The 25,547-nt window shown below is 33.1% G+C and overlaps 1 protein-coding gene and 1 pseudogene across 4 annotated transcripts in view; one reads left to right on the plus strand and one right to left on the minus strand.

Annotated features, from left to right (window-relative positions):
• Window positions 1-25,547, plus strand: part of LOC137236981 (trypsin-1) — a 709,096-nt gene that overhangs the window by 131,947 nt on the left and 551,602 nt on the right. The gene's annotated exons all lie outside the window — the stretch shown is intronic.
• LOC137238765 (NADH-ubiquinone oxidoreductase chain 4-like) lies at window positions 4,056-9,351 on the minus strand (annotated as a pseudogene).

The following is a 25,547-nucleotide window of genomic DNA, read 5'->3' on the forward strand; positions in this document are numbered from 1 at the left end:
TTTAAATAAAACAACTCGGTTCGAATAATTAAATACATACAAGCAACAAACCGAGTTGTTTTATTTAAAAGAAGCCTAGAGCTCACTAACAGAAAAATATATATATTTATTCATTAACGGCCAATGAACAAATTAATTATGTCAAAACGGAGAGCACACCGAGAGGTAAACGGCAACACAAACGTTTACAAAAACATCAAAAATGGTTACAACAACAAAACCAAGAGAAGTATTAAACAATACCAACGCAACACACAGCAAATCGCGAGAATATCAGAATCAACAAAGTTCCTGGAGAGATGTAGGAGAAATAGAGTTCCACCGAGTTTCATAACCAATGCAACCAAAACCATTCTTTACACTATTAACAACAATATCAATAGCCACAAAATACCAACAAAACTATCGAACACCGTAAATACATACATGGAGAGGATCGGGTACAAACTTTTAAATTTACTAATCACAATAAAACATGAAATTCTACGGCGAAAAGGAAAAGAGGTAAATAGGTTAAAAACACTAATAACACAATCCCTTACAACACACGATGCCACGGCATTCTTTAAAAGCGAAGAGCTTTTGACGAATGCTCTCAAGAACAACATGAAAAATACACAGGTGAGCAAGTACGAACATCTAAAGCAAAAACAAGAAAAAAGTTTTAACATTAGGGTGATACCTGAATATATATGTAACACGACGGATATACAAATACCGACAAATATCATGTGGCTTCTTTCCCTTGGTCCCAAACATGCTCTGCCCACGGTGGTTAAAGAATTCCCGTTATTCAAATTGATAGCAGATGGGGAAAATCACATTCAAACTATTAAAGAAAAAGATAAACAGGAAATCGAAAGGAAAAACTTGACGGCACTTCTACAGAACCACATTAACAAAACAATAATTTCAGCTAGAGACAAATTCACGGTAGACACACTGCGCGCCACCAAACAATTTTTGAAAAAGAATGAACAAATCTTAGTTCTCAATGCAGATAAGGGAAATGTCACAGTGTTAATGGACAGAACTGAATACGACATAAAGATGCAGAAAATTGTTAATGATATTTCCATGTACAAAGTATTAAAACGCGATCCTACCAATCAGCTTCAAGGGAAAAACAACGATATAGTAGATAAATTATACAACAACAAGGTCATTGATTTAAAAGAAAAGGTTAGTCTTAATTGTAAAACTTCCTATCCCCCCCCCCCCCCCCCCCCCCCCCCCCAAGCAACAAACCGAGTTGTTTTATTTAAAAGACGCCTAGAGCTCACCAACAGAAAAATATAAGTATTTAATAAAGGAATTTGAAAAGGATTAAAAGGTTTAATTCCTATAGGTGGTCATGAAATACCTAATTGAATTGATGGGGCTAATCTTCTATGAAAAAAGCTCAAAAAAATGATAAAAAAAGAACATTTCAAGGACTTCACACTTTATCTGTAACACTAGGAATTCGATGAGGAATAATTTTATTTATTTTATCAGAAAATACATTTTTTTATAAGTTTTTTGAGCTATTTTTCATAGAAGATTTGCCCCATAAATTCAATTAGGTATTTCATGACCACCTATAAGAATTAAACGTTTTAATCCTTTTCAAATTCCTTTATTAAATACTATTATTCTGTTAACATCAGGTGTAACAATTACATGAGCTTATCATAGATTAATAAAAAATAATTACTCACAAACTACACAAGGACTATTTTTTACAATTTTATTAGGGATTAATTTATTTTTCAATTCTTCAAGCTTATGAATATATTGAAGATCATCATCACGATTACCTTTCTCTTTACAATTTTTTTTAACTACAATTATTTTTTTAATTTTGATGTAGAAATTGCATTAATTTTACCTATAATTAAAATTATTAAATTATCCAATATTTTTATATGAACTATTGCTTCAACTAAAATTTTTTTTAAATAAATGTAATATAATTATAATTATTAAATTATCCAATATTTTTATATGAACTATTACTTCAATTACATTTATTTTAATTATTGGACTTTATCATGATTGAAATAAAGGAATATTAAATTGATCATAATAATTTTATAGTATAATAGGGTTGTAGTTAAAAATAACATTTGATTTGCATTCAAAAAGTATTTATCTTCAATCTACCTTGAATAATGAAGCAATTTTATTGCATTTAGTTTCGACCTAACCTTAGGTAACATTTCTACCCTTATTTATATTATTAATTGAAGCCAAAGAGAGGCCTATCATGTTAATGATAAAAATGAGATCATAAACTTCAATTAAAGAAGTAAGATGACCAAGAAAAAGCTGCTATCTTTTATCTTTTAATGGTTTAATTCAATTTATACTTATGTAATTTATATAGTTTAATAAAAACATTACATTTTCATTGTAAAATTAAAAAAATTTGTTTATAAATTTCATTATTATTACTATAACTTATTCACTACATACATAATTACCTTAACAACTTCAATGTTATACTCTAAATTTAAACTATTTGAATAAAATATTAATAATAAAATTATTAATATAATAATTCATAAAATAAATAATATTAAATAAATTTTTAAATTATTATTATGAAAAACAAAAAGTAATTGAGAATATTTAATTAAATTATTATATAAATTTTTACTAATTGAAACTTCAGATCAACCTTGATTAAAAGATTTATAAATTAAAAAGGTCAACAAATTATATAAGGAGTAACAAATAATAATCATCTTAATATTCTAGTCCCTAAAATTCTTATAATTACTAATCCGATTATACCTCGAAGCATAATTCATCCTTCATCATTCAGTATATTTAAAGAATCACAATTTCACTCAACAATTATTGAATAATAAATTAAACGAACCAGTTGAAAAATAATTTATAGAAACCATTTCTAAGATTATATCCTTAGAATAAAATCCAGCTAAAAAAGGTATTCCACATAAAGCTAAATTTGCAATATTAAAACAATTTTAAGTAAAAGGTATAAAACTTCTTAACCGCCCTATTAAACGAATATCCTGAAAATTATTCATATTATGAATAATAGCACCTACACATATAAATAACAATGCCTTAAATAAAGCATGAGTTAATAGATGAAAAAAGCCAATTTTTAAAACCTATTGATAAAATAATTATTATTAAACCTAACTGACTTAAAGTTGATAAAGCAATAATTTTTTTTAAATTAAATTCAAAATTAGCACCTGATCCAGGTATAAATATATTTAATCCAGATAATAATAATAAAATACATCTTAATAAAGAATCTGATAATAAAATATTAAAACGAATTAATAAATATACTCCAGCAGTTGCAAGAGTTGGAGAATGTACTAAATCAGAAACAGGAGTAGGAGCAGTTATTGCTGTAGGTAATCAAGAAGAAAAAGGAATTTGAGCTCTTTTAGTTATAGCTGCTAATATAATTAATATCACTACAATATTTATCTCAAAATCATTTTTTATAAATTCTAAATAAAAAATAAATCTTCACCTTCCATAATTTAATATTCAAGAAATAGCTAATAAAAAAGCAGCGTCACCAATATGATTTGATAATACTGTTATGCATTATAAGATTTAAAATTTTGAAAATAAATTCCTAAACAATAAGAGACTAATCCCAACTCAACCTAATAAAATTCAAATTTAATTAGGAGAAATAGCTAATAACATTATTGATATAACAAACATAAAAACTAATATAATAACACGATTAATACTTAATTCATTTATTATATATTCCTTTCTATAATAAATTAAAAAAGAACGAATTATTTTTACAAAACACATAAATAATAATCTTATTCAAACAAATAAAAAATTTATAACAATTCTAAAAGGATTTAATCTAACAATTTCTCATTCCAAAAAATAAATTAAATCTTTTAATAAAAAATTTAAACTTATAAAAAAAATAAAAATCTAAAATTAATTAATAATAAAAATCCAATATTACAAATAGATAATTTTTTCACAATTTAAAATGATCACATCATATCATTGACATCACAAATCAATATTTTAATTAAACTATTTAAATTATTTTAAAATAAAATTATACATATATCTCTTTTTAAAATCAATATATTTAATGGAAATCAATGTAAAAATAAAAGGAGATATTCTCGAATTTTACCTACTCTAAAAGAATATAAACCAGAAAATTTTTTCCATGCTGAGTATAAGCATATAAATACAAAGTGTAACAAACCCCAAAAAAAGATATTAATGATAATATAATTATACTTAACCAAGACTATTTAATAATTTTATCTAATAAAGAAATTTCTCCTAATAAATTCAATGATGGAGTAGCAGATATATTACAAATACACAACAAAAATCATTATAAAGTCATTCAAGGTATAAAATTAATAAACCTTTATTAATTAGTAATCTGCGACCACCTAATCGTTCATAGGTAATGTTTGCTAAACAAAATAAACCAGATGAACAAAGACCGTGCGCAATTATTAATACATAAGCACCAGATAATCCTCAATAATTTAATGTTAAAATACCTCTTAAAACAATTCTTATATGGGAAACAGAAGAATAAGCAATTAAATATTTTAAATCAGTTAGACGTAAACAAACTAAACTAATCAAAAATCCTCCAACTAATCTAATTCTAATAAAAATATAATTGTACTTAAATCCAATAAATTGCAGAAATGAAAAAAATCGTAATAAACCATAACCTCCTGATTTTAATATAATTCCCGCCAAAATTATTGAACCTGAAACAGGAGCCTCTACATGAGCTTTACGTATTCATAATTGAATTAAAAATATAGGTATTTTTACTAAAACAACATCATTAATGATAAATATAATAACTCATAATTAAATAAATATTTATATAAGTTTTTATAAAAATTGTTTCGAGCTCTAGGCCATGTATATGTAAATTGAAACACCAAAAATGCTTGTTTTACATATAAATTTTATATTTGTCAAATTTATTTTTATCAGTTTAATTTTATCGATATTTCGATTTCAAACTGAAATCATCTTCAGGACTGAAAGGCATGTAAAAACAAAAACATATTAACACATAAAACATAACAACATTCCATAATTTTTAACTTACACTCTTGAGTGCACCTAATCGACTAATTTAACAAATCTTAAAATAAACAAGTACAAGGGAAAACGATAAACAAAAAAGTAAACATCTAAAGAACCGTAATAATAAACAAATTTTTACATAAACAACAATACGTTAAATAATATGCAGTAAGTGGCGCTCAGCACATTAGCGTTGGGACAGCGTATTTGGAACGACACTTTTCTCACGAGGAATTGTAGTTGTTGTAATCAACCGACGATAGGCTGCCGCGCAGCCTTCTACATCTGCCTTAAAATTTATTCTTTGATCTCTTGGTGTATTGATAATATGAAGCATTTCTAATGTGTATCTTTTGTTGTAATGCCTCTCTTGTTGAATTACTGCTACGTTGTTTAAATCTGGAGAGTGCCCGGTTAGTCTGCAATGTTGTGTCAAAGCTGTTTTATTATCATTAGCGTGGTCCCGATTTTTGATATTAGATTTATGCGCGGAAATCCTTGTCTTTAGTTTTGATTTTGTAGTCCCGACATATACTTTATTGCATACGTGGGACCCGTCGCCGTTACATGAAATTTGGTATATTACGTCAGATTTCTCGTATTTTTCGATTTTGTCCTTTGTGTTGCTAAAAATTTGTTGAACGGCATTGTTGTAAGTGAAGGCCATTTTGAATTTTTCGTGGTCATACATATTGGAATATTTTAGCCTGTTGGACAGTCCAGGGACATATACGGACGTTTTATATATTTTATTTCTATTATTATTTATTCGATTGGTACTTGATTTTTCAAAATAATCGCGGATATAACCTTTTATGAGATATATCGGAAAGTCGTTGCTTTTAAGCATTTTTACAATAATCTCTATATTTTTATTATGGTATATTTCATCACTGATGGTCAGCACTCTTCGAATACAATTTTTTGCTGTGTTTACTATAGTTGGTTTGCTGTGTTTCGAGTGGAAATTAATCAATCTGCCTGACGAAGTAGGTTTTTTATACCAGTCAAAGTATAGTTTCTTGTATTTTCTTATCACCATAGTGTCTAAAAATGGTAGCTGGCCATCCTTTTCAATTTCATGGGTAAACTTTTTTGATTTATTATAACTGTTTAAGTTCGTCAGCATATCCTCTACAGCATCAATTTTTACGACGGCGAATAGATCGTAGACGTATTTAGATAAAAAGCGGGGTTTATTAGGAGAGTCTTCCTCGAATTTACTCAGTAATTCATCCATTACTAAGTCTGCAATGACAGGTGAAGCTGGTGACCCCATTGGCATTCCCTACCGCTGTTCATATATTTTATTATTTGGTTTGAAATATCGGGTTTCTTTAATGCAAAATCTCACAATTTCCAAAAACAATTCTTTACTAATACTGGTTGGGCTTTTAATTGGTTCCATTTAGATGCTATAATATCCAAAGCATGGTCGACTGGAATGCTGTGAAACAAGGAAACCACATCGAACGAAATCAGACGATGAATCGTTTATATAAGTATCTTTTACCTTGATTTTGAATTCTACCGAATCTCTAACATTGTACTTCGAAATTTTTGTTAGATTTTTGAGAACATTAACAACATATTGGCATAACTTATAAGACGAGGAGTTAACAGACGAACATATAGGACGCAGGGGTACGCCTTCCTTATGAATCTTGGGAAGACCATATAACCTTGGAGCGTTTGCCGTTTTACTTATTAGACGATATTTCTCCTTCAAATCAATTATTTTATTTTTAAATAGTTTCTCAACAATTTCGTTATTTTTATCCTGTAACCTATTGGTAGGGTCACGTTTTAATACGCGATAAGCCGAAATATCATTCACGATTTGTTGTATTTTCTTGTCGTAGTCTGATTTGTCCATCATAACTGTGAAATTCCCTTTGTCGGCATTCAAAACTAATAAATTTTTATTTTCTTTGAGAAAATTTTTCGTTTGGTGTAGTGTGTCTAAAATAAACTCGTCCTGCGCGTTGTTTTTTGACTTGTTTAAGTGATCTCTTATTAATGTGGTAAAATTGTTCCGCTCAATTTCTTGCTCTTCTTTCTCTTTAATAGTCTGTATACAGTCCTCTCCGTCAGCTATCAGTTTAAATAGTGGAAACTTATCATTGGTTGTTGGTAACGAGAACTTTGAACCTCAGGAGAGTAGCACTGTGTGTCTGTCGGTATGTTTGTGTTTGTCGTATTACAAAGCCATTCCGGCACGCTTTGGATATTAAGCGATCGTTTTTGAACGTCTTTAAGCCTCTCGAATTTGTTGGTTTGTATGTTCTTTACCTTCGTTTCTAAAATATGTGTTAAGGTTTTCTCACTTTCGAAAAATGCGGTCGCGTCTTCCGTATCAAGTTTTTGTTGTAATTTATTTCTTATGCTATTTACGTCGACGATCTATTCGCCATCGTAAAAATTGATGCTGTAGAGGATATGCTGACGAACTTAAACAGTTATAATAAATCAATAAAGTTTACCCATGAAATTGAAAAGGATGGCCAGCTACCATTTTTAGACACTATGGTGATAAGAAAATACAAGAAACTATACTTTGACCGGTATAAAAACCTACATCGTCAGGCAGATTGATTAATTTCCACTCGAAACACAGCAAACCAACTATAGTAAACACAGTAAGAAATTTTATTCGAAGAGTGCTGACCATCAGAGATGAAATATACCATAATAAAAATATAGAGATTATTGTAAAAATGCTTAAAAACGACGACTTTCCGATATATCTCATAAAAGGTTATATCCGCGATTATTTTGAAAAATCAAGTACCAATCGAATAAATAATAATAGAAATAAAATATATAAAACGTCCGTATATGTCCCTGGACTGTCCAACAGGCTAAAATATTCCAATATGTATGACCACGAAAAATTCCAAATGGCCTTCACTTACAACAATACCGTACAACAAATTTTTAGCAACACAAAGGACAAAATCGAAAAATACGAGAAATCTGACGTAATATACCAAATTTCATGAAACGGCGACGGGTCCCACGTATGCAATAAAGTATATGTCGGGACGACAAAATCAAAATTAAAGACAAGGATTTCCGCGCATAAATCTAATATCAAAAATCGGGACCACGTTAATGATAATAAAACAGCTTTGACACAACATTGCAGAGTAACCGGGCACTGTCCAGATTTAAACAACGTAGCAGTAATTCAACAAGAGAGGCATTACAACAAAAGATACACATTAGAAATGCTTCATATTATCAATACACCAAGAGATCAAAGAATACATTTTAAGGCAGATGTAGAAGGCTGCGCGGCAGCCTATCGTCGGTTGATTACAATAACTACAATTCCTCGTGAGAAGAGTGTCGTTCCAAATATGCTGTCCCAACGCTAATGTGCTGAGCGCCACTTACTGCTTATTATTTAACGTATTGTTGTTTATGTAAAAATTTGTTTATTATTACGGTTCTTTAGATGTTTACTTTTTTGTTTAACGTTTTCCCTTGTACTTGTTTATTTTAAGATTTGTTAAATTCGTCGATGAGGTACACTCAAGAGTGTATGTTAAAAATTATGGAATGTTGTTATGTTTTATGTGTTAATATGTTTTTGTTTTTACATGCCTTTCAGTCCTGAAGATGATTTCAGTTTGAAATCGAAATATCGATAAAAATAAACTGATAAAAATAAATTTGACAAATATAAAATTTATATGTAAAACAAGCATTTTTGGTGTTTCAATTTACATATACATGGCCTAGAGCTCGAAAAAATTTTTATAAAAATTTGCAAAATAAAGGCCGAAATAGAATAAAAGTATTTATATAAGAAATAAAAATTTAAATTTATAAAAGTATTATATAAATAAAAAATACTAATTAATATAGGTAAAGAAACAAACAAAGTATAAAATAATAAATAAATTGCAGCTTTTAAACGCTCAGGTTGATAACCTCAACCCAAAATCAAAAATAATATAAGAAATAATCTACTTTCAAAAAATAAATAAAATGTAAATAAATAATAAATATTGAACTAAAAGTTAAAATTAAAAATATCAATAAAATTAAAATATTTAATAAAAATAAATTCTTATAATTATTTCATTTACTAATTATCCAACTAGAATTTAATATAAGGACACAAATCCAAACTCTTAATAAAATTAATCCGTTTGAAAAAATATCTATACATAAAATATAAGAAATATTTATAAAATAATTAAAACTAAAATTAATTAAAATTAGTATAAATATTATTAAAAATAATAGTAACTGAACCATTTGTAACTAGCATTATGCATTATGCTCTTCCATGCCAATGCGTTTTTATGCATATACCGACCGCACACATTCATATTGCATTCATATTACAATATCGACCCACATAAATTATGTTCACCCCAACACAGCGGGATTTCACCATCACATACAAATGCCGACGGCAAGACCCACATCTGATTACGTTTAACTGGCACATTGACCAATTCGTTAATAGCGTGACTGAATGTCAATAACAGTTTGTCAATGTGCTTGCCAAAATATTTATGTGTACATAATGACAAATATCTAAAATTAGTTCAAACTAATATGCTGACACAGAATATATGTAGATACCTTTACCTTGTAAGTATTAGTGTAATTACGTATGTGTAAAATAGGAAATTGTGTATAAAAAGAAAAACATTTCTTCAATAAAGACAATCAATTTTTAACGCTACTCATCAGCGTTCCTCGTTCATTTATTGTAAGTTTTACATGGCGATCCTGCCAGTTCGGCCCTTAAGCATACAATTTACTTAACAAGCGAAAATTGCTTAAACGATCTGACTGATCAGAGATCCTGCAAATTTTTTTTTTTTGTTTGTATAAAAAAGGGAAAAAGGATCACGCGTTGTAACGCGTACAGCAGTAGTGCTAGAATACTGCATTCCTCCTACCGATCCAGTAATTTAAAAAAAAAAGGATATAAATCAGGATCCAGACGATGAATTAAATGGCGCCCCTCTGCAGAAGAATCAAATGCTATTGCATTATCCAACAATACAGGACAACCAAATGCCATTGCAAAAAACTTCAAGCAACAACAATAGCTACAGATAGACAAAGCATAATAGAGTGGAATATTATCATAGATGGACAAAGCATAATCAAGCAGAATGACAACATCAGCAAACCGCGGATATTTTGGTAAGGGCAAAACAACGTTCTGACTGGCAGCAAGTTTTATAAGTATATTTAAGTTTAGAATCAATTGAGCGGCCTTTTGTTTTTGCGATTAGGAATTTTTTTTAAAAAGTAGGACTAGTTTAATTGAAAGGAAGTTTGAAATTTTAAGTTAATTCTTTTTTATTAAAATTTAAAGAAAAACGTTGAAAAAAAAGTAAGGAAATATAAGGAAAATTAAAATATATTTCAAATATTTTGTTAAAAAAAATCTGTTCATTATGAAAGAAATTACATCTAATTAGGCAAGCAAATTGGAATGCTCAGGTCGTCCTCATAAAACCCCTTAAATGTGGAATTTTTTTATGCTTATTGATGTTTTCCCAAGATAGAAATGAACAAATTTATGAGGCACCATCTGAAGAAAAAATAAAAGCAAAAAAATCGTACAAATGTATAAACAAAAATACCACAATAAAACCAGAAACGATAACAAAACATTTAAATATAATCTTAGAAGCACTAAATAATATAGGACAGATGATCAATACAGTAAATCACATACTCACCAAAGAGCACCAAAAAGAAGCCTTCGAATTTTTTTTCCAACGTTCGGGACAAATTGGTATCTTTATTAGCGAGACACAAGATAGATATAACCATACCAACCGCAGTAGAGAAAAAACTTCAGGTTGATTTTAGCTCAATTTTATCGGAACTTTCCCGTAGCCGGACCCCATCACCTTATTTGAGCCAGACTCCGTCCTTGGAAGAACAAAAGCCATTACATATACCAAATATAAACGTCAAAATGGCACAAACAGTAGTAGAATTTATCAAAACCGCTTCATCAGTGCTACCAGAATTTGATGGTAAGCCTGAAAATTTGCATAGGTTCCTAGATGCCCTTGATATCCTCGACCAAATCAAGGATAATCACGAAGCCTTAGCAATAACGATGATAAAAACAAAACAAAACGGCACAGCAAGAAGTTTTTTTTAGCAATGAAAGTACAATTGCACAAATAAAGCTAAAATTAAAAACTGCAATCAGTGGCAGTTTTGACAGCAAAACTCCTGAATATCCAACAGCGCAGTAAAACCGCAAACCAATACATTGCGGAAATAGAAAAAATGACTAAGTCATTGGAGGGAGCCTATATCTCGGATGGACTAAATCCAGACTTGGCAACCAGATATGCTACTCAAGCAGCAGTCAAAGCCATGTGTAAGAACTGCTTAAATGATAAAGTGAAAATTATTATGCAAGCGGAAACTTTCACAACAATGAACGATGCGATTTCACAAACAGCTGCACGGGAATAACAGGCAGCTCAAACACTATTTCGAATATAAGACATCAAAGTCAATACCGGAGTAATTTCCGTGGGGGTTACCGAAATAGTAACTACGGAAGTTATAGAGGCAGAAGGTTCAGACCACAACCAAGGTATAACAATACCACAAGACCAAATAATAATTCCCAAAGGGTCGCAACACAAAATGGAAAATAGAAATTATAGCCAGACACGTAACGTACGCAACTGTAAAATATGTGTACTAAATTTACACTTAAATAGCTACGTATCCACTAAAGCGACTCTAAGTAACTCAGTTTCAAACCTCCTAGTAGATACAGGAGCAGATATTTCAATCATAAAAAAGAATCAAATAGATAATCATACACAAATAAATACAACACAAATAATAGATTTAAAGGGCATAGGTCAAGGCATAACGAGCACATTAGGCACAGTCAAAGCGGACTTAAAAGGTGATGGCCTCTTAATTTATCATAAATTTCACGTCGTAGAAGACGACTTCCCAATACCATGCGATGGAATCGTAGGTTTAGACTTTATAAAGAAATATAATTGCATTCTAGATTATGGCAAAACAGAGGATAAACTAATCTTAAGACCATATGATTTCCCCCAAACAATAACAATGCACCTGACAAATTGTCTGTCCGTTAATACAATTACGATCCCTGCTAGATCTGAAGTCGTTAGACAAGTCACAGTAAACACTGATAATAAGAACATCTTCATACCCCATCAATAATTATCTGAAGGCATTTTAATAGCAAACACAATCACAAATAAAGACCAAACTTTCGTCAGAATTATCACCACAACTATTCAAAATTACAAAATTAATATTGAAAATTTAGATGACTATAGTATATATACACTAATTGAAACAAGCACACACAATAAAAATAGTAATGATACAGAAAAATTAAAAAGACTAACCAAAAACTTTCCAAAATTTGTCAATTCTCAATTAACATCATTATGCATAGAATTTATAGACATATTTGCACTAGAAACAGAACCAATTTCCTCCAATATATTTTATAAACAAAAACTTACTTACTTACTTAATTGGCGCTCCTTCGCTCCGCCTACATTTACATAAAAAACTCTAGATTGCCTCAGACACAAAAAGGGGAGATAAGCAAACAGGTTAATAAGTTGATCGAAGATGACATAATAGAACCCTCCACATCAAAATACAACAGCCCAATCTTATTAGTCCCTACAAAACCACTTCCGAGGCATACAGAAAAATGATGGAGATAGGTTGTTGATTATAGACAGGTCAATAAAAAGCTAGCAGCGGATAAATTTCCACTCCCAAGAATTGATGCCATTCTGGACCAACTTGGAAGAGCGAAATATTTTTCATGTCTAGGCCTTATGTCAGGTTTCCATCAAATATAATTAGACCCGTACTCTAGGGATATAACTTCATTCACAGCCGAAGACGGCACAAACAGATTTAAAAGGCTACCGTATGGATTAAAAGTAGCACCTAATTCGTTCCAAAGAAAGATGACATTAGCGTTCGCAGGCCTCAAACCTTCCCAAGCATTTCTCTACATGAATGATTTGGTTGTATTAGGTTCTACTGAAAAACAAATGTTAATAAACTTAAGAGACGTGTTCTCCACCTGTAGGAAATAAAACCTAAAATTACATCCAGATAAATGCCTATTTTTTAGCCACGAAGTAACTTACTTATGACATTAATGCACAAGCAAGGGAATATTACCCGACCCAAGCAAATTTCAAACAGTTCAAAACTATCCAACACCAAAAAGAGCAGATGAAGTTAAAAGGTTCGTAGCGTTCTGCAACTATTACAGAAGATTTGTACCCGAACTTCGCAGAATACTCAAGAAAACTAACTAGGCTTTGCAAAAAGAATGTTTCCTTCGAGTGGACGGAAGAATGCAAAAAAGCTTTTGTCTACCTAAAGGAAGCATTAATTAGTCCAAAACTTTTACAATACCCAGATTTCAATAAAGAATTCTGCATAACAACAGACGCCAGTGGGTATGCTTGCGGAGCAGTCCTTAGCCAAGAACACGACGGCAAAGAATTACCAATTGCTTACGCTATTTGCTAAATGCTAGATCTTTCACAAAAGGTGAAACTAACAAAGCTACAATAGAGTAATTCTTTGTATTGGCCATAGTCTATGGCAAAAAATTCCTAATTAAAACCGACCACCGCCCTTTAACATGCCTTTTCTCCAAGAAGAGCCTTTCATCTCAGTTAACACGAGTAGGACTCGATTTAGAGGAGTATGATATTGAAGTGGAGTACATTGCTGGAAAATATCACTACGTCGCGGACGCATTGTCTCGCATTAACATAAAAAACTTAAGACAAATGTCAGTGGAAGCATGCAAAGTAATAAAAGGCGCAACTTGTTCTGATCTAGCAGCTAAAAATACTAAAAATAATATTAAATATTAAAAAGTCACACAAGAGAACCCCAAAATATATGAAGCGCTAAATAAATTTGAAGTAAAAAGACATGTCAGGCTCGTTCCCGGGAAAGTTAAAGAAATTTTGCATAAATATCACGACGATCCTATTAGTGGTGGCCACCCAGGAATAAATCGCATGATAAAGAAAATGAAGCAAAAACAACTGCATCCACTGCAAAACGAATAAAATTAATAAACATATAAAGGAACCAATGACAATAACGGATACACCTCCGAAGGCTGTTGATATTGTACAAATCGATACGGTCGGACCGTTACCAAAATCGATAAATGGAAACGAATATGCAGTTACCTTTATATGCGATCTAACCAAATACTTGGTAGAAATCCCAATCCCAAGCAAACATGTGATAACAGTTGCTAAAACTGTATTCGAGAGCATTTCATTTTGACTTATGGTTGCATGAAAACAATCATAACAGATATGGGAACCGAATATAAAAATAGCTTATTCGAATAACTGTGCGAAATGCTAAAAATTGAGCATAAAAACTCAACACCATACCATCATCAGACTTTGGGCACTGTAGAGCGTAGTCACAGATCGATTAATGAATATGTACGTTTATACATATCCAGTGACAAAGATGATTGGAATGAATACCTCAGGCATTTCGCGTACTGTCACAATACGACGTCATTGACCGTACATGGGTATTGTCCTTTCGAGCTTATATTCGCGAAAAAACCCCCAACCTACGAACTTCCAGCCCAGTGTATAATCACGAGGCACATGATAAAGAAATAAAATACAGACTACAAATAGCGCAGCAACGAGCTAGGAAATTAGTCCAGGAGGCCAAAGAAAAACTAAAAACAAACTATGATAGAAGTAGATAAAGTAAGGAAATAGGTATAGGTGACCTAGTGTTAGTTAGAAATGACCCGGGCCATAAGTTAGATAATAAATATAAAGGACAGTATAAGGTAAAGAATATTTATGAAAACAACAATTTCAAATTAATATCACGTAGAATAGGAAATAGTGATAGGAACAATAAAGATAAGGAAATAATATTCCATAAGAATAGGCTTAAACCAATATAAAATATCTGCTAGTAACTCACACAACTTAACAAACAAAAAAAAAAAAAAAAAAACAAAAGAGTTTCAACATAAGCATCCCACTTTACTTGTAAAAAAAAAAGAGGACAAAACAAAAGCCAATAGAATATGTTCAAAACAAAAATCAGCATAATAGATACATATGTAAAGAACATGTAAACAAACAAAAGCAAAGAACACATAAACACACATATCCCTTTTGGCATCAAGTTACCATTACCTAATAAAGTGTGACCACAAAATGATTAAATATTAAAGAATATTTTGTAAACACAAGCGGATTTTAAGTGGGTCGACACACTTGAAAGTCGATTGTGTCAAACGAATTTCAATAGGTAACATGATACAATACCTCAGTCACAATAATAACTATACAAACACGCCAAAGAAGAAAAAAAAACAAAATAGCATGATATAAAAAAAGGAAACAACGAAAGTCAGCATATTAAAAACAAATGTAAACTAATGTAAACAAATAAAACCGGCATAAACAAACTCACTACTGTCAACATCAAGAATACAAACGCAATTATAATTTTTTTAAACTCAAGCAAAAGTCAAGTGGGTCATTAAATCTCTGGAATAGTCACATACAATTGTCTCCAATTAAATATGAGTCTTTCTAAGGTGGATGGTGTAGCATTATGCATTATGCTCTTATATGTCAATGCATTTTTTATGCATATATAAATGTTGACCTCACACACACGATCCACATAAATTATGTTCACTCCAAAACAGCGGGATTTCAACATCACACACAAATGCCCACAGCAAGACACATATCCGGTTGCGTTTAACTGGCACATTGACCAATTCGTTAATAGCGTGATTGAACGTCAATAACAGTTTGTCAATGTGCCTGCCAAAATATTTATATGCACATAATGACAAATATCTAAAATTAGGGCAAACTAATATGCTGACACATAATATATGTAGATACCTTTAGCTTGTAAGTATTGGTGTAATTACGTATGTGTAAAATAGGAAATTGTGTATAAAAAGAAAGGCATTTCTTCAATAAAGACAATCAATTTTTAACGCTACTCATCAGCGTTCCTCTTTCATTCATTTCAAGTTTTACATGGCGATCCTTCCAGTTCGATCATTAAGCATAAAATTTGCTGAACAAGGGAAAATTTCTTAAACGATCTGACTGATCAGATCCTGCCAAGTTTTTTTTGTTTGTATAAAAAACGGGAAATCGGATCACGCGTTGTAACACGTACAGCAGTAGAGCTAAAATACTTTAACGCGTATAGCAGTAGAGCTAGAATACTGCATTCCTCCCACCGATCCAGTAATTAAAAAAAAAGGATATAAATCGGATCCAGACGATGAATTAAATGGCGCCCCTCTGCAGAAGAATCAAATGCTATTGCATTATTCAGCAATATAGGACAACCAAATGCCATTGGAAAAAACTTCAAGCAACAACAATAGCTACAGCTAGACAAAGCATAATCGAGTGGAATATTATCACAGGTGGGCAAAGCGTAATCAAGCAGAATGACAACATCAGCAAACCACGGATATTTTGATAAGAGCAAAACAATATTCTGACTGGCAACAAGTTTTATAAGTATATTTAAGTTTAGAATCAATTGAGCGGCCTTTTGTTTTTGCTTAGGAATTTTTGATGTTGTTTTTATTTTTATTTTCGGCCTTTCAAAAGTTATATCAAGAAGAATTTCCGAGCTCTAGGCCACACATATATATTAGTAATAAAAATGCAATTGATTATACCATATATGTTGTATTTATTTATTTGGTCGATTTTTTTCATTTGCATTGTACCGGTGTTTTGCCTACTGATCTCGAATATTTGAGTGAAACCAATAGTGCTTATTATTGCAAGGTTTGTGCATGTGAACGACGTCGCTCTATTCGCTCGCCACCCCCCACTGTCAGTGCTACATCAACAATAAATACAACTGAAAATACAGTAATTGATTTGTCTGCGCTGTGCAATGACTCAATTGTCGATGCTGTAAACAATGATAATGAGCGAAGTGTTGCTAATAATGTTAATATTGAACAAACACTAGTATCTTTAGTGAGTGAAATTAACCTGCTTAAAGCTAAGAATGCAGAGCTCATAACCGCACTGAAGTTATCACTCGACGATGGCCATCGTTTGCGTGCTCAAATTAGCGATTGGCAAGCAGAGATTCGCTCTGATTTTAAATACCTTAATGACAACAACACTGCTGTCGCAAATGATGTGAAAGTCTTGAGAGAAGATTTTGCGAAGTTTCATGTTAAACAGCCATTGCCTTTGAACAGCTTTCGTTTTCGCTCTTTGTCTGACACTCATCTTCATGGCGCTTCATCAACACATTCTAACATACATAGAACATCATTAAATATTAATGAGATAAATTCTGCTCCTGTATCTAAAGCGGTGGTCAACAGCATTGGTCGCGCTAAAGCTAGTACCTATGCTTCTTCTTTAGTTAAAAATAATAATAACAATGACACGCACAACAAAACTGCAAACAATACTACATTAAAAACCAATAACACAAAGCATGCTGTTGAGTCACAGTATGTTGATGAGGGTAATAAAGGCAAACGTGCAGGTGTTAGCAAACGTCGTAAGAAGTCGACCACAGTGGGTTCGTCAGCTGCATCTACATCAACTTCTGCATCTACATCAACTTCAACATCAATTTCTGCTTCGACAGTGGGCTCATCGCCTGCATCTACGTCAACTTCTGCATCCACATCAACATCTATTTCTGCTTCGACAGTTTCCGTGGTGCAACCTGTTGGTCCTAGGGAGGTGACTGCCGTTCCGCCTCGCAGAGCAATTTTTGTTTCTCGGTTGCATGCTTCATTGACTGTCGATGATATTTCAAATTATATATGCTCTAAACTTAATATTAATAATTCTAGTGTTGAAGTTTTCAAATTTAACTTTAAATATGAAAGGGAAATTTCATCTTTTAAAATAACTGTGCCACACCTTTATGTTGATAGTGTTCTTGACAGTTCTTTTTGGCCGGAGCATTCTGTGGTGCATTTGTACAAGAGAAATACCAATATAGTGCCAAAAAACTCTATTACCTTCACCGCGGGTACAGCAAAAAAGTAGTCACCGACTCACTCTCTATAGTCGTTCATTACCAAAATGTTCGTGGTTTACGATCTAAATTAAATACCTTTTTTCTTAACAGTTTCGCTTTTACAGCGCAGGTTGTTGCTTTCACCGAGACCTGGTTAAAACCTGACAATTTTAACGCTGAGCTTTTTTCAAGTAACTACGTCGTTTACCGGCGTGATCGTATATCTAGAGCAGGCGGTGTTCTTATTGCTGTGGACTCAAGTCTTTCATCCGAGTTGCTGTTGTCGGACAACGCATTTGATATTGAGTTTATAGCAGTAAAGATTTCAATGCGATGTTTTAACTTATATATTTGTTGCTCATATATTCCGCCCCGGTCGGATATGTATGTTTACAATTGCCATAATTTAGCTATTCGAAACTTGTACTCTCAGTTGCGAGACAAAGATCGCTTAGTCGTTCTTGGTGATTTCAACTTACCCTCGGTAAATTGGATTAGCTTGAGCGACTCAAACACTTTGACTCCCACCTGTCAGCATGATTTCGTTAAGACTATTTTAGATACATCTCTCGTACAGATCAACAATGTTTTAAATTGTAAAAACAAGATTCTTGACCTGGTATTTGTGGATGAATCAGTGGGTATTGCTCTCAATCGTATTTCTCCTTTATCTTTTCCAGAAGATCCCTTACATCCTACGCTTGAAATAGAAATTGATATTATTCAGCCCCCTATGGAGCTGTGCTTTACAAAATTAAAATCTCGATCCCGCTCAAGATGTTTTTATAAGGCGGACTTCATAAAACTCAACGAATTGATTGCTACTCATGACTGGTCAGATCTTTATTCGAGTAAGGACGTCAACTCAGCGACTTCATTATTTTACGGTATTCTTGATGGCTTCTTTGAAAGCTGTGTCCCCCTTCGATGTGTTAGTGCTGGAACAAGTAAACCACCTTGGTTCACAAGACAACTTATTAGACTCAATAATGTTAAATCTAGGCTTTATAAACGTTTCAAGAGATCAGGATCGTCTGCCGATTTTTCTAAATATTCGGTTGCTCGTTGCAACTTTCATTGTCTAAACCAACAATGTTATAAATTGTACTTAAGCAGTTGTAAATTTCAATTTTTCAACAATCCGAAAAGATTTTTCAGTTTTGTTAATTCCAAGAGGAAAACATCTGGTTTTCCAGCTACTTTTTCTTTTGGTTGCAAGAATGCTAGTTCTGATAATGATATTGCGGAATTATTTGCAGAATTCTTCAGGTCGACCTACTCATCTAAACGTTTTCAACCCGGTCAACACTCCTACAACTTGGAAAGTTTTAATTGCATTCCTAATCCAGTAATTGATAAGAATACTGTTCTTCAGAGCCTTCTCGGTTTGAAACCGATTTTTTCTCCGGGTCCAGATGGCGTTCCTAGTTGTGTACTCAAATACTGTGCAGTTAACTTATCTGAGCCGATACATAAATTATTCCAATTATCTGTGGAATCTGCCACCTTTCCATTGATTTGGAAGAAATCATTTATTATACCTTTACACAAAAAAGGTAGTAGGTCTAGTATCGAGAACTATAGAGGTATAGCTAAGCTTTCAGCTATTCCCAAAACATTTGAGCGAATAATTACATGTCAACTTCAACACATGTGTAGCTCCATATTATCGCCCTGCCAGCATGGGTTTGTGCCGCGTAGATCAACTACTACCAACTTGCTAGAGTTTACTTCTTTTGTAATGGATGGATTTTTAAACAATAGGCAAACGGATGTGATCTATACCGACTTCAGTAAAGCGTTTGACTCTGTCAATCATGAGCTTTTAGTTTACAAACTTGATTTACTTGGATTTCCAAAGCATTTGCTTGCATGGCTCGAAAGCTATCTCGCGAATCGGACTCAACAAGTTATGTTTAAAAACAGCTTTTCTAGGTTGTTTGATGTAACGTCTGGTGTGCCTCAGGGTAGTCATTTGGGTCCGTTACTTTTTACCTTGTTTATAAATGACTTACCACAAACTCTCATACATTCCCGAACTCTTATGTATGCAGATGATGTTAAACTTTGTTACTCATACTTGCCTTCGGAGTCTTCCCGTGTGGAGTTTCTTCAGGCAGACTTGGACTCATTTCAATGTTGGTGTACTGCAAATTTACTAGTTTTGAATTGCTCGAAGTGTAAACTAATGACATTTCACCGAGTGAAGCCAAGTTTGACATCGTATACGTTAAACAGCACGCCTTTGGAGCGTATATCTGTCGTAAGTGATCTAGGCGTTCTTTTTGATCCTAAACTGACTTTTAATACGCATATCTCATCAATGGTAAGCAAAGCAACGGGTATACTCGGTTTTGTGAAGCGATGGGCTAAGGAGTTTAATGATCCGTATCTGACTAAGACCCTCTACACATCGTTGGTACGACCAATCTTAGAGTATTGTTCGTGTGTCTGGTGCCCAGGGTATCAAAACTTTATAAAGCGTATTGAGTCAGTACAGAAGCAATTCATTATATTTGCACTACGTGGTCTTAACTGGGATTCTAGTGTGCATTTGCCACCATATAGAAATAGGCTTCTCCTTATAAATCTGCCAACTTTAGAAAATCGAAGAACTTTACTCGGGGTAATGTTCATTCACAAGCTCATTATGGGCGAGATCGACTCATCTGATCTTGTTAGTCGACTAAATTTTGCTGTTCCTGGTAGAATGTCCAGGCACTTTGTGCCTTTTTATTTACCACTTTGCCGGCAAAATTTTGCCAAAAATAATCCACTGCGAAGTTGGTGTTCGCACTACAACAACTTGTATAACTGCATCAGTTTTGAATGTTCGTTTTCCGAGTTGCATAATTCAATACTGTCACGTCTGGCCTGATATTTTGTACTTTCTTTCCTATGTATGGTTGAATTTAAATATTTTTAATTATAACATTAATTTTATGTTTTATATATCTTAGTAGTCGACCGCATTGTGTCTGTGTCGACTTAAATCCAAATAAAAAAAATTTAATTAAATATTTCGATTTCAATTAGAAATCATCTTCAGGGACTTGTGAATGCACCTTGTCGACTAATTAGTATGTGTGGCCTAGATCTCGGAAATTCTTCTTAGGAATTTTTTTTAAAAAGTAGGACTAGTTTAATTGAAAGGAAGTTTGAAATTTTAAGCTAATTCTGTTGTATTAGAATTTAAAGAAAAACCTTGAAAAAAGGAAGGTCTAATAAAACCCCTTAAATGTGGAATTATTTTATGCTTACTGATGTTTCCCCAAGATAGAAATGGACAAATTTATGAGGCACCATTTGAAGGAAAAATAAAAGCAAAAAAATCGTACAAATGTATAAACCAAAATATCACAATAAAACCAGAAACGATAGCAAAACATTTGAATATAATCTTAGAAGCACTAAATAATATAGGACAGGTGATCAGTACAGTAAATCACATACTCACCAAAGAGCACCAAAACGAAGCCTACCAATTTTTTTTCCAACGTTCGGGATAAATTGGGATCTTTATTAGCGAGACACAAGATAGATATAACCATACCAACCGCAGTAGAGGAAAAACTTCAGGTTGATTTTAGCTTAATTCTATCGGAACTTTCTCGTTGCCGGACCCCATCACCTTCTTTGAGCCAGACTTCGTCATTGGAAGAACAAAAGCCATTACATATACCAAATATAAACGTCAAAATGGCACAAACGTTTCATCAGTGCTACCTGAGTTTGATGGTAAGCCTGAAAATTTGCAGAGGTTCCTATATGTCCTTGATATCCTCGACCAAATCAAGGAGAATCACGAAGCCTTAGCAATAACGATGATAAAAATAAAACTAAAAGGCATAGCAAGAAGTTTTATTAGCAATGAAAGTACAATTGCACAAATAAAGGTAAAATGAAGAACTGCAATAAAAGGCGAGTCAGTGGAAGTTTTGACAGCAAAACTTCTGAATATCCAACAGCCCAGTAAAATCGCAAACCAATACACTGCGGAAATAGAAAAAATGACTAAGTCATTGGAGGGAGCTTATATCTCGGATGGACTAAATCCAGACTTGGCAACCAGATATGCTACTCAAGCAGCAGTCAAAGCCATGTGTAAGAACTGCTTAAATGATAAAGTGAAAATGATTATGCAAGCGGGAACGTTCACAACAATGTACGATGCGATTTTGTTAGCTGACCTAATCATGTGAAGACGATTTCATAGCTTAAAAAGGGACATTAAACGGAAATGTGAAACTTCTCAAGACCAAAATAATGACATATTATTTTAAAAATCGGACGTCAAATAACCAAGTTACAACGAAAAAACCTTTTAGGCTGTATTTCGAAGGATCAAAAAAAATTTAAAAAAATTTTTCCGAAACCCTCTCAACATAATCTTCAAATTTAGGGCGGATATAAGCAACCTTTTTTTCGACCCAGTCTAGTGACCCCCTATCGTGCGATTTTTTTTTTGATTCTGGAGAAAATTATACTAGCTGCAGAACTTAACCGCACTGGAACAATATTCTATAAAAGCGTGCAATTACTGGCATATGCTGATGACATTGATATCATCGGCTTAAACACCCGCGCTGTTAGCTCTGCTTACTCCAAACTGAAAAAAGAAGCGGTAAAGATGGGTTTGATGGTGAATGAGGACAAAACGAAGTACCTGCTGTCATCGAGCAAAGAGTCAGCGCATACGCGCCTTGGCAACCACGCTACTGTTGGCAGCCATAATTTCGAAATAGTAAAATACTTCGTTTATTTGGGAACCAGCATCAACACTAGCAACAATATCAGCACTGAAATCAGCAATAAATGCTACTTTGGACTAGGTAGGCAATTGGAAAGTAAAGTCCTCTTTCGGCGAACGAAAATCATACTCTAGAAGTCACTTATCGTACCCGTCCTGCTATATGGGGCAGAAGCATGGACCATGACAACAGCAGATGAAGCGGCTTTGGGAGTGTTCGTGAGAAAAGTTCTTCGAAAAATTTATGGACCTCTACGCGTTGGGATCGCGAGTACCGAAGAAGATTTAATGATGACCTGTACGAGCTATACGCAGACATCAACATAGTCCAGCGAATTAAAACGCAGCGGCTGCGCTGGCTAGGCCATGTTATGCGAATGAAAGATGATGCTCCGGCCAAGAAAGTGTTTCTATCGGAACCCGCCTATGGAAGCAGCGGTAGAGGGCGGCCCCCACTCCGTTGGAAGGACCAGGTGGAAAAGGATTTAAATTCCATTGGTGTGAACAAATGGCGCCAGTTGGCGGAGCGAAGGAGCGACTGGCGCGCCTTGTTGGACGGCCATAACCGTTTAGACGGTTAAGCGCCAATTTAGTAAGTAAGTAAGTATGTAATTATCTGAAGTCATTTTTATAGCAAACACAATCATAAATGAAGACCAAACTTTCGTCAGAATTATCAACTATTCAAAATTACAAAATTAATACTGAAAATCTAGATGACTATAGTATATATACACTAATTGAAACAAGCACACACTATAAAAATAGTAATGATACAGGAAAATTAAAAATACTAACCAAAACTTTCCAAAATTTGTAAATTTCCAATTAACATCGTTACGCATAGAATTTATAGAAACAGAACCTATTTCTTCCAATAATTTTTATAAACAAAAACTACATTTACATAAAAAAATATAGATTGCCTCAGACACAAAAAGGGGAGATAAGCAAACAGGTTAATAAGTTGATCGAAAATGACATAATAGAACCCTCCATATCAAAATATAACAGCCCAATCTTATCTAGGGATATAACTTCATTCACAGCCGAAGACGGCACATACAGATTTAAAAGGCTACCGTATGGATTAAAAGTAGCACCTAATTCGTTCCAAAGAATGATTAAATTAGCGTTCGCAGGCCTCAAACCTTCCCAAGCATTTCTCTACATGGATGATTTCGTTGTATTAGGTTCTACTGAAAAACAAATGTTAAAAAACCTAATACTATTTTCACACAGACGGCTTATTGAATAATAAAGGCAATTTTCTACATTAAGACGCTTATTGAGCTCAATCTTCCCTACAAAATTCGAATCTATTATTATTTCATTAGTAGCTAATCGAATGCCTAATGAAGTCAAAAGCACAATGCAACTCTGTTGGTAGCGTTCCGCTTCCGTTTCCGCTTCTTAGTTTTTGGTGTGGTCAGTGCTTAAAAATGTCATTTGTCAAAGCAAATGTCATTGTCTGCATGGTGGAACGGTACAAGGTGGCCGCATCGAACAGCTGATTATAACGTTTTTTATTTGATTTGATACATCAACTACCGGCGCAGTACGATTTTGACATTTGTCCATCGAATTTACAAGTACATGGAATTTTTTTTATTTGTAGGTATGTCACCATGCTTCCACCTTGTGTCGTTCCGCCATGATTGTCTGTCTCATCCTTCATACTAATCGAGCAGTTACTTCTGTGTGAAAGCAAAAAATTTACGATTTCATTAGCAGGTGAAATGAGATCATTAAGTATCTGTGTGAAAACAGTATAAGAGACGTGTTCTCCATCTGTAGGAAATACAACCTAAAATTACATCCAGATAAATGCCTATTTTTTAGCCAGGAAATAACTTACTAGTGACATAAATACACAAGCAAGGGAATATTATCCGTCCCAAGCAAATTTCAAACAGTTCAAATCTACCCAACACCAAAAAGAGCAGATGAAGTTAAAAGGTTCGTAGCGTTCTGCAACTATTACAGAAGATTTGTACCCGAACTTCGCAGAATACTCAAGAAAACTAACTAGGCTTTGCAAAAAGAATGTTTCCTTCGAGTGGACGGAAGAATGCAAAAAAGCTTTTGTCTACCTAAAGGAAGCATTAATTAGTCCAAAACTTTTACAATACCCAGATTTCAATAAAGAATTCTGCATAACAACAGACGCCAGTGGGTATGCTTTCGGAGCAGTCCTTATCCAAGAACACGACGGCAAAGAATTACCAATTGCTTACGCTATTTGCTAAATGCTAGATCTTTCACAAAAGGTGAAACTAACAAAGCTACAATAGAGTAATTCTTTGTATTGGGTCATAACCTTCTTCAGACCATAAGTCTATGGCAAAAAATTCCTAATTAAAACCGGCCACCGCCCTTTAACATACCTTTTCTCGAAGAAGAGCCTTCATATCAGTTAACACGAGTAAGACTCGATTTAGAGGAGTATGACTTTGAAGTGGAGTACATTGCTGGAAAATAAAACTACGTCGCGGACGCCTTGTCTCGCATTAACATAACAAACTTAAAAGAAATGTTAGTGGAAGCATGCAAAGTAATAAAAGTCACAACTAGATCAGCAGCTAAAAATACTAAAAATAATATTAAAAATAAAAATGAAGAAAGT

Source organism: Eurosta solidaginis, chromosome 1, assembly GCF_040869045.1.
Source record: "Eurosta solidaginis isolate ZX-2024a chromosome 1, ASM4086904v1, whole genome shotgun sequence".
Taxonomy (NCBI): domain Eukaryota; kingdom Metazoa; phylum Arthropoda; class Insecta; order Diptera; family Tephritidae; genus Eurosta; species Eurosta solidaginis.